The 22,875-nt window shown below is 44.2% G+C and overlaps 1 long non-coding RNA gene across 1 annotated transcript in view; it reads left to right on the top strand.

Moving 5' to 3' along the window:
• The first annotated feature begins 4,345 nt into the window (after nucleotides 1–4,345).
• The window catches only part of LOC310689088, a 36,708-nt gene continuing 18,178 nt past the window's right edge, over nucleotides 4,346–22,875 (top strand). The window contains exon 1 of the long non-coding RNA XR_014517300.1: nucleotides 4,346–4,485. This is a non-coding gene — a long non-coding RNA (uncharacterized lncRNA). The remainder of the gene's footprint in view (nucleotides 4,486–22,875) is intronic.

Genomic DNA, 22,875 nt, shown 5'->3' on the forward strand with positions numbered 1-22,875 from the left:
GCATTATAACCAGGAAAACAAACACAATAAACCCACAACCGAGTGCAGCTCAAACATTAGCTGCATGTGTGAAGACAGCTTGGACATTTGTTCAGTGTAATGTAGAAACAAGTCTATTGTTATGAAGATTGTGAGGTGTCCTTCCTGCCGTCAGGCATTCACCTGTTTTACATCTATGTTGCTTCCAGCAGAGTTCTATAAATAAGAACCTGGACTGAGGCTGAGGAGGTTTAGTTGAGAATACTTTCCTTGCTCACAGTGACATGCAGACTGATGTTCTTTTCTTCCAGAATCTGGAACCCAAGAATGAACCAAGGCATGGATCTGCTGTACACGTTACAGCAACTGGTTATAATGGCCTCTTCTGTGTCCAGGGCAGCTGTCTACCAGCTCCATCTGGGACGCAGGCTGAGACCCTACCTGCCCGCAGACTGTCTTGCCAGAGTGGTGCCTTCTCTGGTTATCTCCCGCTTGGACTACTGCAATGCACTCTACGTGGGGCTACCTTTGAAGGTGACCCGGAAACTACAACTAATCCAGAATGCGGCAGCTAGACTGGTGATTGGGAGCGGCTGCCGAGACCATATAACACCAGTCCTGAAAGACCTACATTGGCTCCCAGTACATTTCTGAGCACAATTCAAAGTGTTGGTGCTGACCTTTGAAGCCCTAAATGGCCTCAGCCCAGTATACCTGAAGGAGCGTCTCCACCCCCATCATTCAGCCCAGACACTGAGGTCCAGCGCCGAGGGCCTTCTGGCGGTTCCCTCCCTGCAAGAAGCAGAGGTTACAGGGATCTAGGCAGAGGGCCTTCTCGGTAGTGGCGCCCGCCCTGTGTAACACCCTCCCATCAGATGTCAAAGAAATAAACAACTACCTGACGTTTAGAAGACGTTTAGAAGCCATTTAGGGATGTTTTTCATGACTGATGTTTTAATGTATTTTTAATCTCTAGTTGGAGGCCACCCAGAGTGACTGAGGAAACCCAGCCACATGGGTGGGATATAAATGATGATGATGATGATGACCACTACATATGAATGAATTACTTCATATCAGACAGTCCGCATTGGAGACCACTATAGTTGCCCACATGCTTTCCTAGAGATGTGGACAAACTGATGTGGAGCCTTGCAAACCCTTCCTCAAGGGACATGGCTATGCAGAGCCGATCTGTGACTTGCTCTAAATTCTAGCAAATGGCTTTCTAATGATGAAGTGGCAATATGTTATTGACTCCGAATGTGAAGGCTTGGGAAAGGGGGAATTACAGAAAACAAGAAGTGTTTTCAATATCAGCTGGTGCTAGGAGACACAGATAAACAACACCAAATAAACAACTTTTGTTTTGCTGCGTAGCAATAGATACTAAGGATCTGAGGTTTCTTTCCTCTTTCTTGTGTTTTGTGTGCATCTCCAGCAGCCTTACTTTACTTTCTTTTTTGCTGCTGCACCAACCTTAGCGAATGCATTTTGATTAAAACAGAGAAAGAAAATGTGAAGCAGATATAATAACCAGGTGTGGTATTTGTGTTCTGTTGTACATTTCTCATAGACAGCAGTCAAAACATTCACTGCTTAAATTCTCATCAACTTATAGGGGACAAGGCAGCTTTGCCCACCAAAATTTGAATAATAAAAAGGTGTTTTAAGAGCCACTCTATTCTTCTGATTGTAAATCGTTTTAACTGGCTTTAATCTCATCTTTTTATATTGCTATAACCCACTGTGGGATCTTATGATGAAGGGTGGGCATAAAATGCACCGTGAGGATATTAGGGTTGGCATACGTCTGGAATTTTCCAGACATATCCAGAATACTGCAGTTGTAAGCAGTGCCTGGGTGGAAATAGTGCAAAAAAACCCCCAAAACAAAACAACAACAACAACAAAAAGTCTGGGAAAATCTGGACATAAGGCAACCCAAGTTGGCAGTGTTGTTTTGGGTGATTTTCCTTTTAAAAATAATAGTATTTGATTTTACAAGTATAAAGCTATAACAGTACCAAATACATATTCATATTTAGAGATTTCTCTGAATTTCCAGACTTCCCACCATCCTCCCCTCCGTGGGTCCTATTGTCAACATTTTCAACTGCATATTATTTCATCGTCCATATTTTATATCTCTCCAGATTGCCCATAGTATTTGTTACATTACAAGTGTTATTAGAATCCTGCTAATGTTTTCATCTGCCTACAGTGGTCTCCTAAATCAATGATAATGCTTTCCCATTCTTTGGCGATTTCCCTTTAAAACAACTCAGAAACAACTACTTCTTTTTTGCTCATCAACTTTGGGCAAAACTAAAAAAAGCACAACAACTTTTCACTGTTTGAAATGCAGCAACCCTAATATGATTATTGTGAGTATTACTGCCACCACCTTTTATGAACACAAAAAGAAGAGCTTGGACAAAACATTAAATTTGACTGGGCAGCAAGGCACAAAGCAAGAGCCCCACATTTCAGTGGTAGGCTACTATTTTTGGAAATGGCATTGCTGGTCACAATTTCAATAAGTAAAGGACTACCAAATGACTGACACTTGATGTTTGCTCAGATATCATTAACCATGAGCTAGGCAGTCAGATGCTTCATCCAGCTGCCTTTGTCCAGCAAACATCCTGCACCTAATGATCCAAACTTAATTTTGGAATGCTCGCTCTGAATATAGCTTTCTTTCCCCCAAACCCATCTGTTTTGCTTCATCGAAAGCTCTTAATCATTTTAAAAAACAAAAAAACCCCTCTTAATAACGACAACAGCAATGGGTGTAAATTATACTGCCGAGGGACTAATTTCAGTGGGATGGGATCCACAGCATGTCAAATGCAGTCGGTTGCAGGAAAAATGCAGCCAGCATGTCAAAATGCAGCCTACGATCCCCTAGAGGATTGGAGAAGATGTCTGCAACCAGCTGTTTGCCGCGTGTGCAGCTGCTGATTGTGTGTGCGGACAATGCTGTCTTCATATTGCCACATCTCATGAACAGTTGCTGTTTGCATTCTGCTTCCTGGTTTTGTTGTGCGAAAGCTTGCGTCTCTGGGGAAGAAAAAAAAGGAACAAGGATCTCGTGCCCTGACACTTCCTGGTTTTTATCTTTCTAACCTTTGTCATTCGTATCAAGCCTCCTTTTTGAACCCCCCCCCCAAAAAAAACCCCCAATACCTCTAGGCGAATTTGTAGCATTGCACCTGCAGCAAGCATGATGCAAGTGTAGGGAGGCAATGATGCAAATTTAACATTTACTTCTTTCTGTCTCTAGTAAGCCTTTGCCCTCCCTCTCAGCTAGAGCACTGTCACCTAATTCCAAATCCAGATGGATGTCTCATTGAAAGACACAGAGAGGTTTCCCCTACTATCAGGAGACCATTCCTTAGGTATTAGCTCCCACTGCCAAAATAGCAAATGATCCATCAGGACTGTTAACCAGCAATCAGCCTAACCAAGGGATGTTTGGGAAATGTGACAATAGTACTGATGGCTTCTCCCAAAGAATCGTGGGAACTGTAGTTTGTGAAGGATGTTGAGAGTTGCGGCTCTGCGAGGCGAAAACTATGGTTCCTAGGATTCTTTGAGGGAAGCCATGTGCTTTAAGTGTGCATTGAATGCCCTTTAAAGGTGTGGTGTGGATCTGCCTATAGTATACAAAAAGAAGATGCAGCAGGTTCTTCACCATCCCTGTGAAGCTTAAGTTCCTTTCGGCTTCATAGTTTGATGGACAGCCACAGTGTGATAGCCTCTTGCATATTGCATATGTATGTGATATTGGGGGTTCGGCTTTGGGGAGAAGTTGGAGACAACTGCTCTGCACCTCACACACAGAGGGGACACATTAACTCTGGCAAATAGTTTACTTCAAAGAGAGAGAGAAATGATATTGCCACAGGGAGAGAAGGAAATTATCACTTAGCACCTGAGTTTTCAAAGAGGGCTCCTTAGGTAGTGTTTCTGGGATGTTATGGGAAAATTAAATAGTTAGCTTAGTCCACCCGGTGAGCTTGTAGCCAAGAATCCACTGGGAACCCCTCAAGGCTGGTGCCCTGCATGGATTTCCAGGCATCTAACTTTGTCCTGAGCTAAAAGGGGCATCAATCTGGGCTGTCTTACAACCTCTGTACTCCCCCCTTAGGACACTTGGGCTGCAGCAGACTTTCAGGTTCCACAGCTGCCCCAGGCCTGTTCTGTCACCAGTTCTTTATTAAAACATGCATCCCTTTCATAACCAACTTTTTTGCTCTTATTACTGGATCCGTACGTCAGATCTGTGCCAATGTCGTCTTGGCACACTGCCCCAACCTGTCTAAATCCTCCAGTTTTCCTTCCTGACACAAGAGTTCTCTTCCCATAACACTCAAGTGAAGATGGAAAGTCTGTAGAGTGAGGTTGCAGGGCTGTGTTTTGAGTCCCAACCATGGCATGCATGTCCTGCTGATGTGATCCAAACATTTCCCCAGATCTTGGAACCCTGGTACGTGTAATGTGAGTATGCTAAAGCTTCTCCTTTATAATTTCTGCTGATATTAATGGTAGGTCCTTAGCAGGAGCACTGTTACAGAAATATGGGAATCTAGAAAATGGAAATTGAGTATCTTGGAAAGCCATTGGGTTCTACTTTCCTAATTATCCCATGTTCCTCTCCATTGCATCCTGGATCACAGATTGAGCAAGCAAGAGTTGGTCTAGATGGCTTCTGATGCCCCATCTCTAGAATTTTGTTCTCTTAAGTACAGAACTCCTAGCTCTTGGCAGAGAAAATCAAGGCAGCTGACAGCTACAGGCAAACAGGTGATATAATGTGAGTTTATTCTGTTTGCTCAGAATATCCGCCGTGCCTCAGAAAGGTCAGTCGCTTTGCAGGCAATCTTTGTATCTTCTTCCCGGATGTACCGGTTTGTATTCACAACAAGGAAAGATTTGTAGAGCAAACAGACGAAGACACATCTTTGCTTCAGTTTGAAAGTTCAGGTGTTGCAGTCCTGCTATTTATGGAAGTGTCAATTACAGAAAAGAAAAGAAAGCACCTTTGTTGTTACTTATCTCTGAATTCTTCTCACTCATTCCTTCATGAGTCAAGCCCAAGCCACACCATTGCGTTCTGCCTCGCTCTGGTTTGTACCTGTCATTCTGGTCTAGGGAATGAGGGAGAAATTTGAATCAGTTTGCGTTTAGAGGTGAGTTTACCTAATCCACGTGTTCCGAAACAATATGCGAACCAAAACTCAGCCATCCCTCAAAGTTTGCACTTCATAGAATTGTGGAGTTGGAAGGGGCCATGAGGATCGCCTAGCAAAGCAGGAATATGCAGCTGTCCTATACAGGGTCAAACCTGCAACCTTGGCATTATCAGCACAATGTTCTAACCAACTGAGCTAGCAAGACTTTCTCTGAATTTTGCAATTCATTTCTCCAGCCAAGAAACGCACACAAAAATGCATTTATGGGGAGAAAGTGTGCATATTAGTAAGGATACAGAACTCTTTGTGCTCCATAGGCCATATCCTGATCAGGATTGGCCCCAAGCGCCAAATTCATCAGGTGGGCAAGGTCATCTGCATGTCAGTCATGTGACATCATAGAAAGGGAGGCAGCCCTGTTAACCTGTCAAATATCCCTTGCTCGAGCAATGTTAACATGAGAGGGGTGGTGCTTCAGGGAGTGGTTTGCCCAACCCCTCTCTCAAGCACCCCCTCCATTAAAAACCATTCTAGGCTTCATTGAATTGAAATGAGTGTGGCTTAGAGTGCCTTAGGGCTGGGAGCAGAACAGGCTGCTGGTCTTCAGGAAAACGTTAACTAGACGGGGAAATCCAAATTACTAAGCCCGCATCAGTGACCTTCCTTCTCCTATGATAAGCAAGAATGTTGCTAGTCTGGATAGGCTTTAGTCACGAGTCCTGTTTTAGTCAGAATTCAAGTTCTGATACAGGGACAATGGTTCAGAAACCCAGAGGGTCAGTGTTCCACCAAGAAGGACCAAGAAGCTCCAAGCTGAGCACCTACTGCATATCTGCCTTCTTGTACGTAGTCATCATTGAAGTCAGTTGGATCTACTTCTGCTTAAACCTAGGGTTACAGAGCATCTGAACTGACCAGAGAGTGTGTGGGCCTTTTAACCCTGCTGGGAATCCTGTCCATATATCACTCCCATCTCTTTGGCCACCCACAGAAAGACCTGCTCCCTGCAAAAATTCTCCACTGGCCTTGCCCTTGTCCTCTTTCAAGATCTAGGCATGGGTCTGGTCAGCCTTCCCTGCTAGCATTTGTTTATTCATGATATGTAGCAGAAGTCCTTGCACAGCAGCAAACCTGCAAGCTTCCTCTTAAGACCTTTAGCACGCAATGTTGTAGTTGCCACAGGAAATACACTCGACCATTAATGCGCACAGTAGATTATCCTGTTCATCCACAACTTGCTGGTTTACCTAACAATAACCACAAGTGTTCGTATACAGATGGCTTCAAGCGTGCAGTGGTTGGAAAGACTCTCGCATGCATGCTGCATTTCAGTTTTAGTGACGTTTCAGCTCGCAAATTAGCAGAGGTAAACAACTTGTCCCAATCAGAGAATGCTATGGTTAATGCAAAGGAGCACACTTTGTACAAATGAAATGGAAGCGGCCTCTGTTGGTTAACAGTCCACAAGGTACACTTGTTAACGGCAGAAACTAGAGTAGGCTGTACAATTTGGGACCATAGGAAACTTCCCTGTATAGAGTTAGCCCATTGGTCCATCCAGCTCAATATTGTCTTTGCAGATTGGCAGCAGCTCTCCAGGGTTTCAGGCAGTCCTACTCAGAGATGGTGGGGATTGCACCTTCTGCATGCAAAGCAGATGCTCTACAACTGAGCTACAATCCATCCCCTAATTTCAGTAGGCAACCTATAGCATCTCCAGTTTTTCTGATGTCGGGGCATCTCAAGCCTATGTGAAAAAGGAAAATGCTATACTCTCTCTAGCATGAACGATTGAAGTGTTTCTATATATAAGCAATTAGTGAGGGCATAAAGTACTAACTTAAGACCCCTGTGAAATAGGATTTCTTGACACTTTTGTGATTTTAATGATTGCAGCCGCCGTCCTAGGTACCTTTACTTGGGAATAAGTTTCACTGAATTTACTTTCAAGGAAATAGGGGCTGCCTCTGGAGGCAATCTGGAAACTTCAGCTGGCGCAGAATTCAGCTGGGGCGTAACGGGGTCAGGGGGCAGTCTGCCCCGGGTGTCATCTCTGAGGGGGGTGACAAAATCCCCCCTGGGCAGATCACTGTGCCACCCCCGGGTGCCGATCGCCCCCAATGGGCACCAGCCACAGGCTCCGTGCTGTAGGGCGGATGAGGGAGGCCCCACAGCACATCCTGTCCTGTCCCTCCCTAAGAGTGCCACACAGTCAATCCTTATGGGCAGCATGCCCCCTATGGGTGGTTCGCCCCACCCCTATGGGCAGTTCACTCCACCCTTGGGCGCGCCAGGTGCCTGAGAGGCTTCCTCCGCAGCTGAATTCAGCAGCCAGGTTGCTCACCGGAGCAAGATGGTTCAAACATTACAACACCAATCCTGGCCTGACTGCAATGGCTGCCAATTACTTTTAGGGCCCCGTTCAAAGTGCTGGTTTGGACCTGTAAAGCCTTAAATGACTCAGGGCCACAATACCTCAAGGACCTCTTCTTCGACCCTGACCCTGCCACCACCACCTGCTGCCATTTCTGGTATAGTCCAACGAGTACCATGTACCAATGCAATTCCACTGTATGTTTAGATTGGCTCTGCGATCCCTTGGGATGCTGACTTAACCAAAGGGTTGATACTGTTGCTGTTGCTCCCATGGCACCCAAAACTGTTGCCTGCCCATGTGGGTTGACAGAAAGGAGTCTAGAATAGTCCCTTTACTTCACGGAAAAGAGCAACTTGTCAGCATGCTCAGTTCTCACTGGGCTATTTTGAGATGTCTCACCCCACCCATGCCTTCAAGTTCTTTTTTACTTCTGCAAACCTCAGAGGGTTCATGGACACTGGATGTCCCAAATCATCATGATTGCTTTGTTTTATTTTACAAACCAGACTTTCCTCTTTCTTTTGCGTACAGATACTTCCAGTTTTTGATTTTCTGTTTCAAATTGAGTTATTCACTATTCACTAATTTCTGCAAACATTTCCACTGTGTGTTTCAGATCCCATTATTTTTTATCCCAAACATTGACTTTTATTTGCAGAGCACAAAATAAACAATTAGGGTTAATGTTGTCAATGTTAACCTTTGCTTTAATGCCATGCTTACATGACAGTGCGCTACACTTGCCAAATAGCCCATTAGAAGTCGATGTCAGTGGACTGGGATATTCCATGATAAAAATAACTACCTTTCATAGCAGATGGCGCTAAATTGACTAGGGGAAACCCACAAAACAAATCCATAACCTGAGCATTTGATTTCTAAATGATGGTCAAAATCAGCAGGGCATGATTCAGCAAAAGGTAATCACTTTAAGCCCATGTGATTTCAGTGCAAAAGTTAAGCATGCAAGTAACTTTCAGCAGCTAAGTTCAATGAAGTTAATAAATAAATGCCTTTTATATTCTTCAGATACTGTGCTTTACTAGATGGAACAATTCTATGTAGCTTTTTTTTGCAATTTTGAGGATGCATTTTAATATTGTATTTTTCTCTTTCAATTTTTTTGTAGTCCGGTTCAAGAACATATGTTATTGGGCAGCCATATAAATATTGTGAAAATAAATAAATAAATGTTGAACTTCCACTGGTTTGTAGACATATTTCAAGGGTACAGTTTGTCAGCCATGTTCTTGGGCTGTAGTCTGTCGGTGCTCTTTTTGGTGGAGGGTGCAGAACATTGTGGTACTCCAAATTCCATTAACCAATGGGCAGGAAAGGTTTTCAGCACCCAGCGGGCAACACGGTCCCCATTCCACAGCCGACAGGAAAAGCTGATGATTTATGGCTTATTCAGATACTAGACCACCAAATGTTTGAAACCAAAAGAGGAGCTTATATTTATGGTAACTTCCCCAAAAGTCAATGTCAGGCACTGAAAAGAGAATGAAACAGCAAGTTTCAAAGAATGGCTGAGTGTGGTTATTCAGTTACTCCTAATAATTCTACCCCACCTTGCAACCAAACAGGTCCTTCATCTTAAAGCAGGCATGCCCAAAGCTCATTTCAGGAGTCCAATCCGGCCCGCCGGTCGGTCTAATCCAGCCCCTGTGGCAGTTTATTTCCAGGGGGTAGAAGCTCAACAACTTTGGGGTAAAATCATAAAAAAGAACAAGTATGGTCGGCCCTCACACATGTTCACTTCTTTGAAAAAAGTTTGGGCACCCCGTCTTAAAGAAAGGGCATCATAATCCTATTCCCTTAAAAAACAAAAGTGACATTATGAAAATAATAGGTTGTAGCTAATGTTAGTCATAGAGTAGATCCATTGGGCAACAAAGTGCTTCCCCTAGCACAAAGCTTTGCATTTGTGCAATGGGGCTGTTCTTCCCTCTCCTTTCCTCACACATCCCTGCAATTTCTCCAAATCTTCCCTCAAAGGCTGGGGAAAACCTCAACACAGTAGAAGGAGAGCATAGCCAATTTTTCTTTCACCACCCGATAAAAAGCAATAGGCACAGATTCAGGGGGTCTACTCTGAGTAAAATTTAGTCTGGTAATTATGTATTTTGAACTTTTTTTACCAACCAAGGTCCAGAGTATGGACGCCATATCACAAATTAGAGCCCAGCCCAGTTTGCACTTATTGAACCCATCTTGTCCGGGATTCAACATGTGCCCAAGCTATGACTCAGTTCTTCCTGTGAAATTGTCTGAACTTGGATTAAACCCAGATGTGTTGTGGGTTGCAGCATTCACAAACACAGAGCGATGCACGTTCAACAAAGCAAGTAAACCTGTTTTGACTTCCACCCTTAATTAGGCTCATTTAGCATCTGGAGCAGTGTCTATGTCATTAAATGAATCGGAAGGGATGGGGTGGTTGCTACAGTATAATCCCAGCTCAAGTCACATTTACTATTCCACCATGAGGCTGCCAAATGTGGAGTGAGCAATTGTGTGGTAGCAATGAGTTGCACTGACAGGTGGCTGCAGGGTAAAGTGATGTCACAATCTGTTTCGGGCATACTGAGCAGATGGGCTCAACCCATTTTAACAGCTCATCCATCCATTTATTTTTTAATACTTACAAAATTTCTCTTCTGCATATTTTTAGGTGCACTTATGATTGATAGACACATTTTTGTAAGCAACCTCCACTAATACAATGTATTTTTGTGTGCTATCTTCACTCATACATGAGTATTTCTACACATTTCTTCTTATTTGTGTATTTATGTACATATTATTTGGCAGAACAACTGTGACACAACATTCGGTGAACGATGAATTTTGCAGGACAGCTGAATCTGGGTTCATGCATTGGTTAGAGAACTGTAAATTGGGTAGTTTCTCATTTAAATGTAGTCAGTCTCTCCTCTAGGCTAACATCCCCATAATCCTTCCTCATTGCTGAAGGACCTGTAGGGCTCTTTGGCATCAAGAGATTTGTCCCATGGAAGAACACCCCCCCCCAAAGAGAGAGAGATGGAGAGAGAGAGAGAGAGAGAGAGAGAGAGAGAGAGAGAGAGAGAGAGGAGAGGAAATCACAGCACAGTAATGGCCTTCAAACACAGAGCATCCTTCTGAATGAAACTTCTGCAGTTCCTCAGGGGTAAAGTGTTGGGTACCACATGCTGGCAGGGAGCAGGACAGTGCTTGTGGTGGGAGAGGCCAGAGTCAAAGAATAAAAGTGACTTGAATCAAAGAATTGTAGAGTTGGAAGGGACCCTGAGAATCATCTACTCCAACTCCCTGCTGTGCAGGGATATGCAGCTATCCCTTATGGGGAATCGAACCTGCAACCTTGGTATTATCAGCACCACAGTCCAATCAACTGAGCTATCTAGCTGACTTGTACACAGCATCAGAACCACCAATGGGCAAGGCCAATTTGTTCTGTTCTTTTCTGCTCCAGCCTCTTCTCCCCCCCCCACCTCCCTCTCTCCCCTTCTTCCTTCCTGATCACTCTTGCTAGAGGTATGAACTTTTTGGTTGCAGAGGGCTTTTCCCTCACTCCTTATTCCATCCCTTTCAGGCACCTCCCCATGTCCCCCCCTTCCCTCCTGCCTTTACTCCCTTTGGGTTCTCTCACCCATTTGAAATTAGACCAATGCCCCCTCTGCTACAGCTGTGTCCCTGAAGACCTCCAGCCTAGAAGAAGATTCTCCTTCTTTTATGAAATCAAGCAAGGTTGCCTCCCTGTTGATGAGAAATCCCCAGTAAGAGGCAGCTCAGAAGGCAATGAAATTTCTGTGGAAACATTTGTGGCTCTGGTGATGGTTGTGATGTAAGCTCAAAGGGTGATGTACAATGACTCCTGCAACCTACAGTAACATTAGAGATATCAGACCCTCCTTGCAGACAGACATATTAATGAGGAGGATATATATTTATCCACAAAGACTTGGCTGCAGACAAAAGACCATCAGTGTGCTGCAGAGAATAATTTAATGTTCTACCATCTGCCTGAAAGGTTAGTAATAAACTATAGCAATATGAAATGAAAGCAAACCCTCATTCATAATTGCAATAATAAAAGGTTCTGGTTTCTCTTCAAAAGAAGCTTCATAAATGATTATGCACACATCCACCAGCACCAGAATCTAATTAATAATCAGTTACTTTTAAGAGATTGGGAAATCGAGTTTGTTTGGGGGGTTCCATGCTCCCTGTTTGACAGATAATGCAATAAAAAGGCATAAAGGCATAAAGGCACAATGTCAGGTAGTGTTTTCTCTCTCTCTCTCTAAATATATTTTTTTGTGTTTTGCTATCTCAGCACAATTTCAAGCACAGGAAATTGGAAGATAGAGCAAAATTGGTTTCCCAAACACCGCCGAAGATGGGATCATTTAATTAAACTGTAACAGAGCACTGCTTCACGGGGCAGGAAGGTTTGCTTTACCATTATTTTTATTGTTATCCTAAATGCTAAAACGTTTCGGGTTATTTGGAATGAAGATAATTTAATCCATGTTTGAATCTTCTGAGCTCTGCAAGTGTACTGGGCTGCCCTGTCTGTCACAGGCAATGAAGCTTCCATTTTGACATCCTCTAAAAGCTTCCCAATCTTGTTCAAATTTTCCCTTAAAATTAAATTTCATCCTCCTGCTTCAGTTTAAAAGGCTTTGTAAAAAAACACACCGTGGTAGTAAGTTCCAGGCCAGGCTTTTAGAATATTACATTTATAGTCCACCTTTTCTCCAGAGTAGAAATCAAAGAGCTGTAGGTGGGATTCCCAATTGGTCTTTGGTCTGAAAACTAACCAGATCCAGACCTAGTTCACTTAGAATCATAGAATCATAGAGTTGGAAGAGACCACAAGGGCCATCGAGTCCAACCCCCTGCCAAGCAGGAAACACCATCAGAGCACTCCTGACATATGGTTGTCAAGCCTCTGCTTAAAGACCTCCAAAAAAGGAGACTCCACCACACTCCTGGGCAGCAAATTCCACTGTCGAACAGCTCTTACTGTCAGGAAGTTCTTCCTAATGTTTAGGTGGAATCTTCTTTCTTGTAGTTTGGATCCATTGCTCCGTGTCCGCTTCTCTGGAGCAGCAGAAAACAACCTTTCTCCCTCCTCTATGTGACATCCTTTTATATATTTGAACATGGCTATCATATCACCCCTTAACCTCCTCTTCTCCAGGCTAAACATGCCCAGCTCCCTTCAGTTCAGCAAAGTTGCCATGCCTTGTGACTTTGGGATATTCTTTAACAAGATCAGCTTCTTTGCAAGGAGACTGCATCATGGGTGTTTAAATGGGCTTGCCATGCTAAATATCAACACCGTGTGAAAGGTAGATTTTTTCTCAATAGTTAGGACATTTGTACATAATAAAAGCCAGAGAAGCATTTGCTAAGTATAAAAAATCATATTACGTCTTGGTGCCTTATTTTGTTTTAGTGCCATCATTCTTTATATTGATGAAGGCTTGGGTCCTCAAAAGTGGCTTAGATCTCTCCAGACCTTGGGGGAAGGGGTGGGGTGAGACTGGGAGGATATATGATTTAGATCTTCCAGTATCTAAAGGGCTGTCACATGGAAGATGGAGCAAGCTTACTTTCTCCTGTTCCAGAGGCTAGGACCTGAACCAATGGTTTCAAGTTACAAGAAAGGAGATTCCAACTAAACTTCAGGAAGAACTATCTAGCAGTATGAGCTGTTGGACAGTGGAAAGGACTCCCTTGGGGGGTTGTGGACTCTCATGGGAGGTTTGTAAGCAGAGTTTGGATGGTCATCTGTCATGGATGCTTCAGCTGAAATTCCTGCATTACTAGGCGTTGGACTAGATGACTGTTGGAATCCTTTCAAACTCTACCATTCTATGATTTTATGATTATTTGGTTCTGCCGATGAGTACTGCTCACTGTGTAGGGACCCAAAGGGGATGTATGTGTCATAGTAGCACCTCAGTTTTTTAATCCCTGCCCCCCATGATGCATGAATGGCTCCAACATACATAGGTTTTCCCCATTTAGAGCAGGGCAGTGGCAAGGTTGGGGCTGTGCTGGTGCAACAGTGGAGAAAATATGGTTCTGTATATCCCTGGCCTGCCCTGCCCAACCCATCCCCATTCATCCCCATCCTAGTAACCTTCAGCAATCCCATTGTTGGAATGGTAGGCCTGTCACATGACATGGGTCACCACTAAACAACTTGGAAACAGTGGCGGAGCAAGCCAATCAGGCGCCTGGGGCAGCACACGTGCCCTGCACTCAGGGGTGGGGCCAGCCAGGGCAGGACGCTCTGCGGGGCCTCAGAGGAGTCTACCTGCCTACTTCCACTCAGCCACCCTATAGCTGGGGGGGGGGAGGCAGTGGGCAGACAGTTTGGGGCAGTGCAGAGCCTGTGGGCACCCAAGCCCATGTGTCACCATCAGGAAAGACGCGTGGCTCTGGTGTGCTGTAGGCCACGCGGTGAGTGCCACCTGGCATTTTGTCACCCCCCCCAGTGGTGACATCTGGGGCGACCCACCCCCACCACGCCCCCTTCCTCTGCCCCTGCTTTGAAACGCTCAGCAAGGCATAGTTAATCTCTAGCCTGTGAAAAACGCCAACCACAGGCTTCTGGCAAATCACAAGACATGGAATTTAAAGTTTGGTAACCTCCCGCTGTTTGTCTCCAGCTACCCCTGGAGTAGTTCTTTGGAGATTCTTTGTCATCTCATTCTTTGTTAAACACCAAAGTGCCACTTTTATGAAAGTATCAGTCTCCAAGAATATAGAATTTCCTTTTGGGGGAATATCGCCTTCACATCCTTTGATGCTTTTAGAGATGCAATGCTGATTTCCTGGAAGAAAGACTCTTTGACAAATTAAAAATACCAAACTCAATTTTAAAAAAAAGAAAGAAAGGAGAAGAAAATAGCAGCCTGTGCTCAATGCTTTTATCCAATGCACACAGCTTAGGCCTCAGACAACAAACAAAGCACAGAGGAGGAAGCTAATGGCCTCTGGCATATACTCACCAGGGAGTAATGAGGAAATTCTTAATACAGAACATGAATCTGTATTTGCATTGCCAACAATTAGGTCATAGAGTCTCAGAGGATTCCAAATAGTAAAGCTGTACAAAATGGCTTTCTTTTCTCTCTGGATGGGTTTCTGATATGTTCATACTCTGTTCTGCGGGAGTCTTGATGGGCTGCAGTTACATCAGCCACATGGTATTCAGCTCTGTGAAATTGATCTTCCAGCAATTTCGGGGTCTTCCAAAAAAGCAGGTGTTCTGGTTTTTCCTTTTTGAAATATGGCAACCCTACCTTCAGAAGCCACAACTCCATATGCAAGTCCCTCTTGCTTCCCTCTCCTTATGAGTTAACACCACCCCCCACCCCTCCACACTGTATCAGGGAAGCCTTTTCTGGATGTTCCAGTCTATAATGCCTGCATATATCTCATGTGTTTTGATTAAACACTGACCACGTGCCAATTGTGCCTTATATCGGCAAGTGTAATCATTCCAAACATCTGGCACATCCAGCTGAGGCGTCATGATCCAAGAGCACATCACTTAATACCTCTAATGTGTTTGTCTACTGTTCCATTGATCAAAGCTTTTCCTGCATGCGATGCAAAGATCTTCTTCTCAGCTTTTGACCCTTGATGTTGTCATCATCACACCTGAGATGTTTCGCTGGAAGAGATGAGCAAACTTGGCTGTCAAACGATTGCTTGGTGAAATGACTCAAAGGAATATATTAGCCTTTCTGGAACACAAGTCCTAGAAACTCTCAAGCCTAAGTACTAATCACTTCCTTGGAAGGAAGTCCATTAGATGTGATGTTGAAATAAAGGTAATCAGGATGAGACGCTGTTACGGTAACTCTAGCCTTTATTGTAATAGCACGATGACCCTGAATGTTTCTTGTGACGATTTCATTTTTGAATCGGATCTGGTGAATTTTAGCAGTGCTATCTCATGTGTGTTTTGCACAAAAATAAGCCCTTTTGTGTCTAATGGGGCTTATTCCCCAGTATGATCAGCACTGGCAGCCAAAACACCAGGAAAATAATAATAATAATAATAATAATAATAATAATAATAATAATAATAATAATAAATTATTTATACCCTACAATAGTCTATTAAACATTAAAAGCTTCCCTAAACAGGGCTGCCTTCAGATGTCTTCCAAAAGTCTGGTAGTTCTTTTTCTCTTTGACATCTGGTGGGAGGTTGTTCCACAGGGTGGGTGCCACTACTGAGAAGGCCCTCTGCCTAGTTCCCTGTAACTTGGCTTCTCACAGTGAGGGAACTGCCAGAAGGCCCTCGGCGCTGGACCTCAGTGTCCAGGCAGAACGATGGGGGTGGAGCCGCTCCTTCAGGAAGGTTGGGGAAGAGGACGAAATTACCATCATTGTCACTCCAATCTCTAGAGAGAGAGATAATGGAAGCAACTGTGAAATTTCTAGCCTGGTGAGAAGACCCTCTCAGCTTCATTTAAGCCAGGATACTGTGGCCCTCTGGAATGCAGCAAGACAAGGACTTGTAACATGAGTGGTGATGATTTTGGATTGTTAATTTTGCTTTTGTTCTCCCTGTGTACAAGGTCTAGATTATTGAAATATTGAATTTATCCTCTGTTTACTTTATTAATTTCAGGGGACCCTGGGCCCCCAACACACACACACACCTCCAAAGTGGTCAAACTATATATTTCTGTTGCTGCTATTCAAAAGTGACTCTGCTGTCCATCCACTGCTATAAAGTAGTCTGCCAACAGGGCAGCAAGTAAGATAACTGGGCTGGGTCAATGAGAAATCCTGTGCTCTTGTGGCCCCCACTCAGTGTTCAAACTGGTTAACTTCTGGTACCAGGCCTGGTTGAATTGCTGGTTTTAAATTTATTTATATGATTCGATACAAATGGGCTTTCCCCCACTTTGTGTATTGGGATAATAACTTAATGATTATTATTTATTATTATTATTTTATTTTTTTATTTTTGTACCGCTTTATATTTTTAACAAAAATCTCAAAGCTCTGTACAGCATATTAAAATCAATCAATCAATAAAACATTAGCCAGGCGATGTTCCTCCGGCCTCATGAGGAGCCTCTTCAGTAGAGCTAGTGAAATATAGTGGTACCTCAGGTTACAGACGCTTCAGGTTACAAACGCTTCAGGTTACAGACTCCACTAACCCAGAAATAGTAAGAACTTTGCTTCAGGATGAGAACAGAAATCGCATGGTGGCGGTGCGGCAGCAGTGGGAGGCCCCATTAGCTAAAGTGGTACCTCAGGTTAAGAACAGTTTCAGGTTAAGGACGGACCTCCGTAACGAATTAAGTTCGTAACCAGAGGTACCACTGTAGAGCAATTGTGGATTGCTTTCGTTTACTGTGGAAATGTGGTATATAAATGAACTAAACAAGAATGTAAGAATCATAACTTGAATCTGCTGGGCCTATATAGTCCATCATCCTGATCTCACAGTGGCCAACCAGTACCTGACTGCATGGCCTTTCAGCATTCTCCAGACATTACAATATACGATGCGGGTAGAGCTGTGGGTTAAACCACAGAGCCTAGGACTTGCCGATCAGAAGGTCGGCGGTTCGAATCCCCGTGACGGGGTGAGCTCCCGTTGCTCGGTCCCTGCTCCTGCCCACCTAGCAGTTCGAAAGCATGTCAAAGTGCAAGTAGATAAATAGGTACTGCTCCAGTGGGAAGGTAAATGGCGTTTCTGTGCGCTGCTCCGGTTCGCCAGAAGCGGCTTAGTCATGCTGGCCACATGACCCGGAAGCTGTACGCCAGCTCCCTCGGCCAATAAAGTGAGATGACTGCTGCAACCCCAGAGTCGGTCACGACTGGACCTAATGGTCAGGGGTCCCTTTACTTTTACATTACTTGTCTTTGAATAACCACACTAGGCTGACATGTCCAGCTTGCAGGGAATAGCCTTAGAAGTGCTGAAACAGAGCACCCGTTCTCTGAAAGTAGGGTTTTCTTGCCAAGCTCCTCATTTTCTGAAAGGACTTGGCCACTAGTAGCTGGAGGTGGGGAGGGGACAGCTTCAAAAGAACCTGCACATTCCTTTCTATGTTTGGGTAGCCTAGTTTTGGGAAGAGAAATGTCAAACAAGTCGTTTTAACTTTGATAAGGCCCAGTGGACATAAAAATGTTCCCATGTTTCGAATCACGTAAGTTGGCGTCTTATGTAGGAATATGGAATTAAACTTTATTTGTGCTTGCGAGTGAAGTTCTTCAGCTAGTCAGATCAAGGTCACTCGTTTCAGCGCCAAAGCACGCTTGACCCCATAAAGACGAATGACCTTTCCATCAGTGAATTGGGGGAGAACTTGGTGTGACTGTCCACATTCCTAGGGTAGAATTCAGCTTAGCCCTACGTGGGGGTGTGCACGTGGGTAATGAGGTCTGCTGATGCAATGAGATTTTCCACCCTCTCCTCCTGCTATGTGGCCTTTGTTTGCCTGCTAAATCTCTTCTTGGAGTTATTCTAACCCTCCAGAGTAGATTTAGAGGGCGTGGGTGGAGGAAAGCCAGGGGAAGTCCCATTGCTCAAGCAGACCTTGTTCTGTGCATCTAACAACTTAATTGAATGCCTCCCTTGGTGATGCAAAAGATGCAGGCTATAGACTTGACGTGGACTGGAACCCCAACTCCACTTTCCTGAACCTCATTGAAATAAATAGGATTTAGTCCTGAGTAGATGTGTGTGTGTGTTTGTGTGTGTGTGTGTGTGTGTGTGTGTGGCATTGCTTTACATTTTGCTCTGCATTTATCACATGTTTCCATTCTGCTGCAGTTCATCTTCCACCCGAAAGCACATCATTCATTTTACTTCCCACTGTGGTGAAATTTCACAGCTTACGTAGTTTATGTCATCACAGTGGTACCTCAGGTTAAGAACTTAATTCGTTCTGGAGGTCTGTTCTTAACCTGAAACTGTTCTTAACCTGAGGTACCACTTTAGCTAATGGGGCCTCCTGCTGCCGCCGTGCGATTTCTGTTCTCATCCTGAAGCAAAGTTCTTAACCCGAGGTACTATTTCTGGGTTAGCGGAGTCTGTAACCTGAAGCATCTGTAACATGAAGCATCTGTAACCCGAGGTACCACTGTAATTACCTAAATTGCATAAGTTATGTGGTCATTAAGTTATTCTACCCCCATTCATTTCAGTGCAAAGGAAACACAATGCCTTTGGGGAGATGGAGGGACACACACTATTAACTAAGTATTGTTTGTGGACTGAAAGCACACAATTCCTGAGTGCTGCACACACAACTGGATTGAAGCCAATCATATGTGTTGCATTGATTCCCAGTCTGGACATGGGATGAACAAGTGAACACCTGCCATTTCTGCTGTTGTTTCTGTTTTCCTTAGAATTTTCCAACTTCCTTACATCTGAGTAGACATGGTCAGCTGTCAGGGAACTGACATCAGAGACACGGGAGAAGGAGAGGGTCTCTGATTCTGCAGGCGAAGGTCCCAGCACCAGGGGGAGACTCAGCTTGGGAGAAGGGGAAGGGAATAAGTGTAACACCAAGGATCCAGGAGAGCAACGGGACGAGGAGGTGGAGGGGCTCCAGGACTCTTCTCTGGAAGTCAGTGAGGAGAGCCCAGGCACCCCGCTGCCCACGCCCACCCTGCGTAGGAGACTCCCGGGCAGTGAGAGGCGGAGACGATTGGGCGTCAAACAGCTCTTATGTTGGCAGCGGTTTAAGAAACGCCCACAGACAGATTCTACGAGTGACTAAGGGCAGCCACGCTGAGATGGGCTGTGCAGTCCGAAGGGTTAACCAGGCAACCTAACGCCCAAACGGGGCAGGATTCCGCACGAGTAACTCCCAACCACTACATCAGCCTTGTGATGTTATACTGCTTTCCCCCGAAATGCTTGCTTTAGTCTTATTTCAGGTATCAGAACACGGTCCTGCTATGTGTGATGCAATAGAGCTGCTTAGGTGCTGGGGCGGATTGGTGGTGAGGTCAGGGCTCACACCGCCACTAATGTCATTTGGTGTTCATTTCTGGTTCTTGGCATTTATTTATTTATTTATTTGATTTGTAGACCGTCCTTCATCTGAAGATCACAGGGCAGTTCGCAACATAAAAACACATGATAAAAAGCACAAAATATGCAATAAAAACAAGAAGAAACGAACCCAATAACCCCATTCCCCCCACCCCCAATCTTCCAATATACCCTGCACAGAATGGGGAAGGATATGGAACAAACTGGTGTGTTTTTTTACAACAGCGTGATGCCAGGAAAAAATAGCACACTGGTAAGCACTTTCAATGGGGAACAACACACCCTCAGGAAATCTTACCATTGCAAGAAATGAATATCTGCATTAGCAAATAAATGCCCTGAATGTGCAATACCAACCAGCGTTTGGGCTAAAAAAAAAATCACCCTAATGATAATCTCTGACATTTCAAGGCGAATATCTGCACTTGTCCTCTCCAATGAGGTGAACAGGAAAGCCCTGCTTGTTCTGCAGCAGAGAAAAAGAATATGACCAAGTCTTTCAGACAAAGCTGGCTCTACGTTCAAGAAGACACTGGGCAAAATGCCCACTGATTGGGTCCCAGTGATGAGATTCCTTAGCAGCAGTGGTGGGCAGCCACAGAACGTTGGAATTTTCTTGCAATGCTCTGTCAGGAGCATTGTGGGAAATTTAAAATAATGGCTTGCAGACTCAACTAGGAGTAAGTGGGCCAGGCAGGACCCTGAGTGCTTGCGGTTCTGGGTTTCTGGGAGCCTTCCACCTGCTAGAGGATGTTCAGAGCTGACCTTCAATCTGCTTCCAGATCAGTCTTATGCGATCACATGGGCTCCCCAAAACAAGCATAGATAACTGGAGTGATTCAGGGCTGCTAAAGGGGGTTGTGGTGGTTGGGCAGCAAGGAGAGGAGGGGAGAAGGAAGTGGTGCAGGCAAGATTCTCTGCCTGCATGTCTTCATCTCTCCCACCTCGCCACCAACCTTGTTTCTGTTAGAATTCTGTTAGAATTCCTGCTCCATGACTGCAGTCATGGAATTGTTGTCTTTCACATAACGGTATATGTTTTGACTCCACAGAGTGGGAAGTGACGGAGACAGGATGTTTGTGTTACTAGGTTTATTGTCCTTTGCTCATTCTCTTTGCTGCCTGATGTGTGTATGAGAGAGGGAGGGAGCCATGTTGCAGTGTGTTTATATGTAAATAAAGTAGATTAGCCAAAATGCTGAGTTGCTGAGGTCTGTTACACAACTGGGCAAACTCTGCAGAACCCTAAGTGTGCCAATGTCTGTTGGCATCGGTCGCTGTGATGTTCGGGCTGAAGAAAGCTTTTGAAGCTCCTGAACAATCGACCAGGAGGGAGAGAACATGCCAGTCGGGCATGTGTCTCTGCCGGGGTCCTACTCAAGTGTAGGCTGAGCCCCATCTCACCACCAACCATGTTTCACCAGGGTGCTGAAACTTGTCCTCCAATTTCCTGAAAACTTTCTTCCCTGAAAAAGAGGATCCTGCCTTTCTGTCTTATTCACAAGGCGCCTTAGAATGTCTTTAGAATTTTGATAGCTCTGGAGCTCAGAAATGTGTGTCTTTTTGTTTTCGTTTAACCTTTTCCCAGCACTCTAGCACTTCCTGATCTGAAAAATGCCCCGTGGGAATTCTCTCATAATGTCTTCCATGAGACTTTAATCAAGGTAAAGAAGCAGGCTACAGCCTGTCTGAGATAGGTGCACTCGCTGATCTCTGGTTTTTTTTTTCCAAATAAATTTTATTAGGGTTTATAGAGAAAAATGCAAAACTATATCAAATATATTTTCCGCTTCTTTTGTCCAGACTTGGACTTTGATCTAAATACAATATTTAAAAAAACCCAGAAAGAGAAGGGTGGGGGAGAGGAAGAAAGGAAGAAAGGAAGAAAGAGAAAGAGAGAAATAAAGAAAAAGAAATTTAAAGAGGTTAAAATAGAAAGAGAGAAAAATAAAATTCAGAAAGAGACTTCCGATTCTTCATCTGTCCACTATATATAAACAATATTCACTTCATCCACTTCAATATAACACCCAACAAAGCCACTTCCTATCTCGTTTCTATCTCATTTCTGATCTTGTTTCCAAGGGAAGCCTTTTTGTCATTGTAAAAAATATTATTGCACTAATTTATTTAATAGTAAAAAGGCCTCACTTTAACCTCCCAAACCTTAACAGATGTCAGGGTGCAGGCCTCCCCTCCACCCACCCACCCACCCGCTTCTTGCCCCCTGTCCGTACACAATAGGTTTCTGCCCCCTCCACCCGCTACCCCCTTGTCTCTCCTACCCGCCTGCCTGTCTGCTGGCTCAGACGTGCTCAGAAATTGTGCAGAAAGCTGGGAGACATGATGGGAGAAGAGGGAGAGGCACCCAGCTGGCAGGGAGGTGGCTGCCCAGGGGAGGGAGGGTAGGAGGTGCCAACTTGTAGAAAATATTGGGGGGGCTGACCTCCCTTAAATTTTTGTTTGGGGGACCAAAGGGACCAGTGCCCCAAAGAGTTGGCACTTATTCTTCTTGACTTCCTATAAGCATCTGGTTGACAATTATGAGAGCAGAATGTTGGATGAGATGGCACTTGGGCCTGAGAATTTCTCTGATATTTTCCCACCCCTTTGGTTCTTTTCAAATGCAATTTACCTTCTCATTAATTGATTAATTACCTGACATTCAGAAGACATCTTAAGGCAGTCCTGTTCAGGGAAGTTTTTAATGTGTGACATCTTAGTGTATTTTTGGTCTTTGTGGAAGCTACCCAGAGTGGCTGGGGAAACCCAGTTGGATGGGCGGGGTACAAATAAATAATAATAATAATAATAATAATAATAATAATAATAATAATAATAATTATTATTATTATTATTATTATTATTACACAGAGGAGAAGATTTCCATATGGCACTAGAAGTAAACTGTTTCTTCTATAGCTTGTTTTTTTTTTACAAAAAAATCAAAAAGCAAAGCAAAGCATTTCCAATATGGGTTTTAATCTCCTCTCCACTGAAGTCAGTAGCAAAGCAACCAATGATTTTAACAGGTCTTTAACTGTACACCCGGGGGATTGTGCTGATTCATGAGTTTAAGGCACCAGTTCCTGACTCAGCGACACAAACCCTTTGCTGACTGATGCCAAAGGGACATAGAACTATCCATTATGATTCCATGACAGAAAATTCTCAAGGTGATGAAAGCGTGAATCAAATAATCTGCATTTTGAGTGTTTAGTCATGTTCTGCAAGTGGTTAAGTAAATTAAC

Source organism: Podarcis liolepis (genome assembly GCF_965112155.1).
Source record: "Podarcis liolepis genome assembly, chromosome: 11".
Classification (NCBI taxonomy): domain Eukaryota; kingdom Metazoa; phylum Chordata; class Lepidosauria; order Squamata; family Lacertidae; genus Podarcis; species Podarcis liolepis.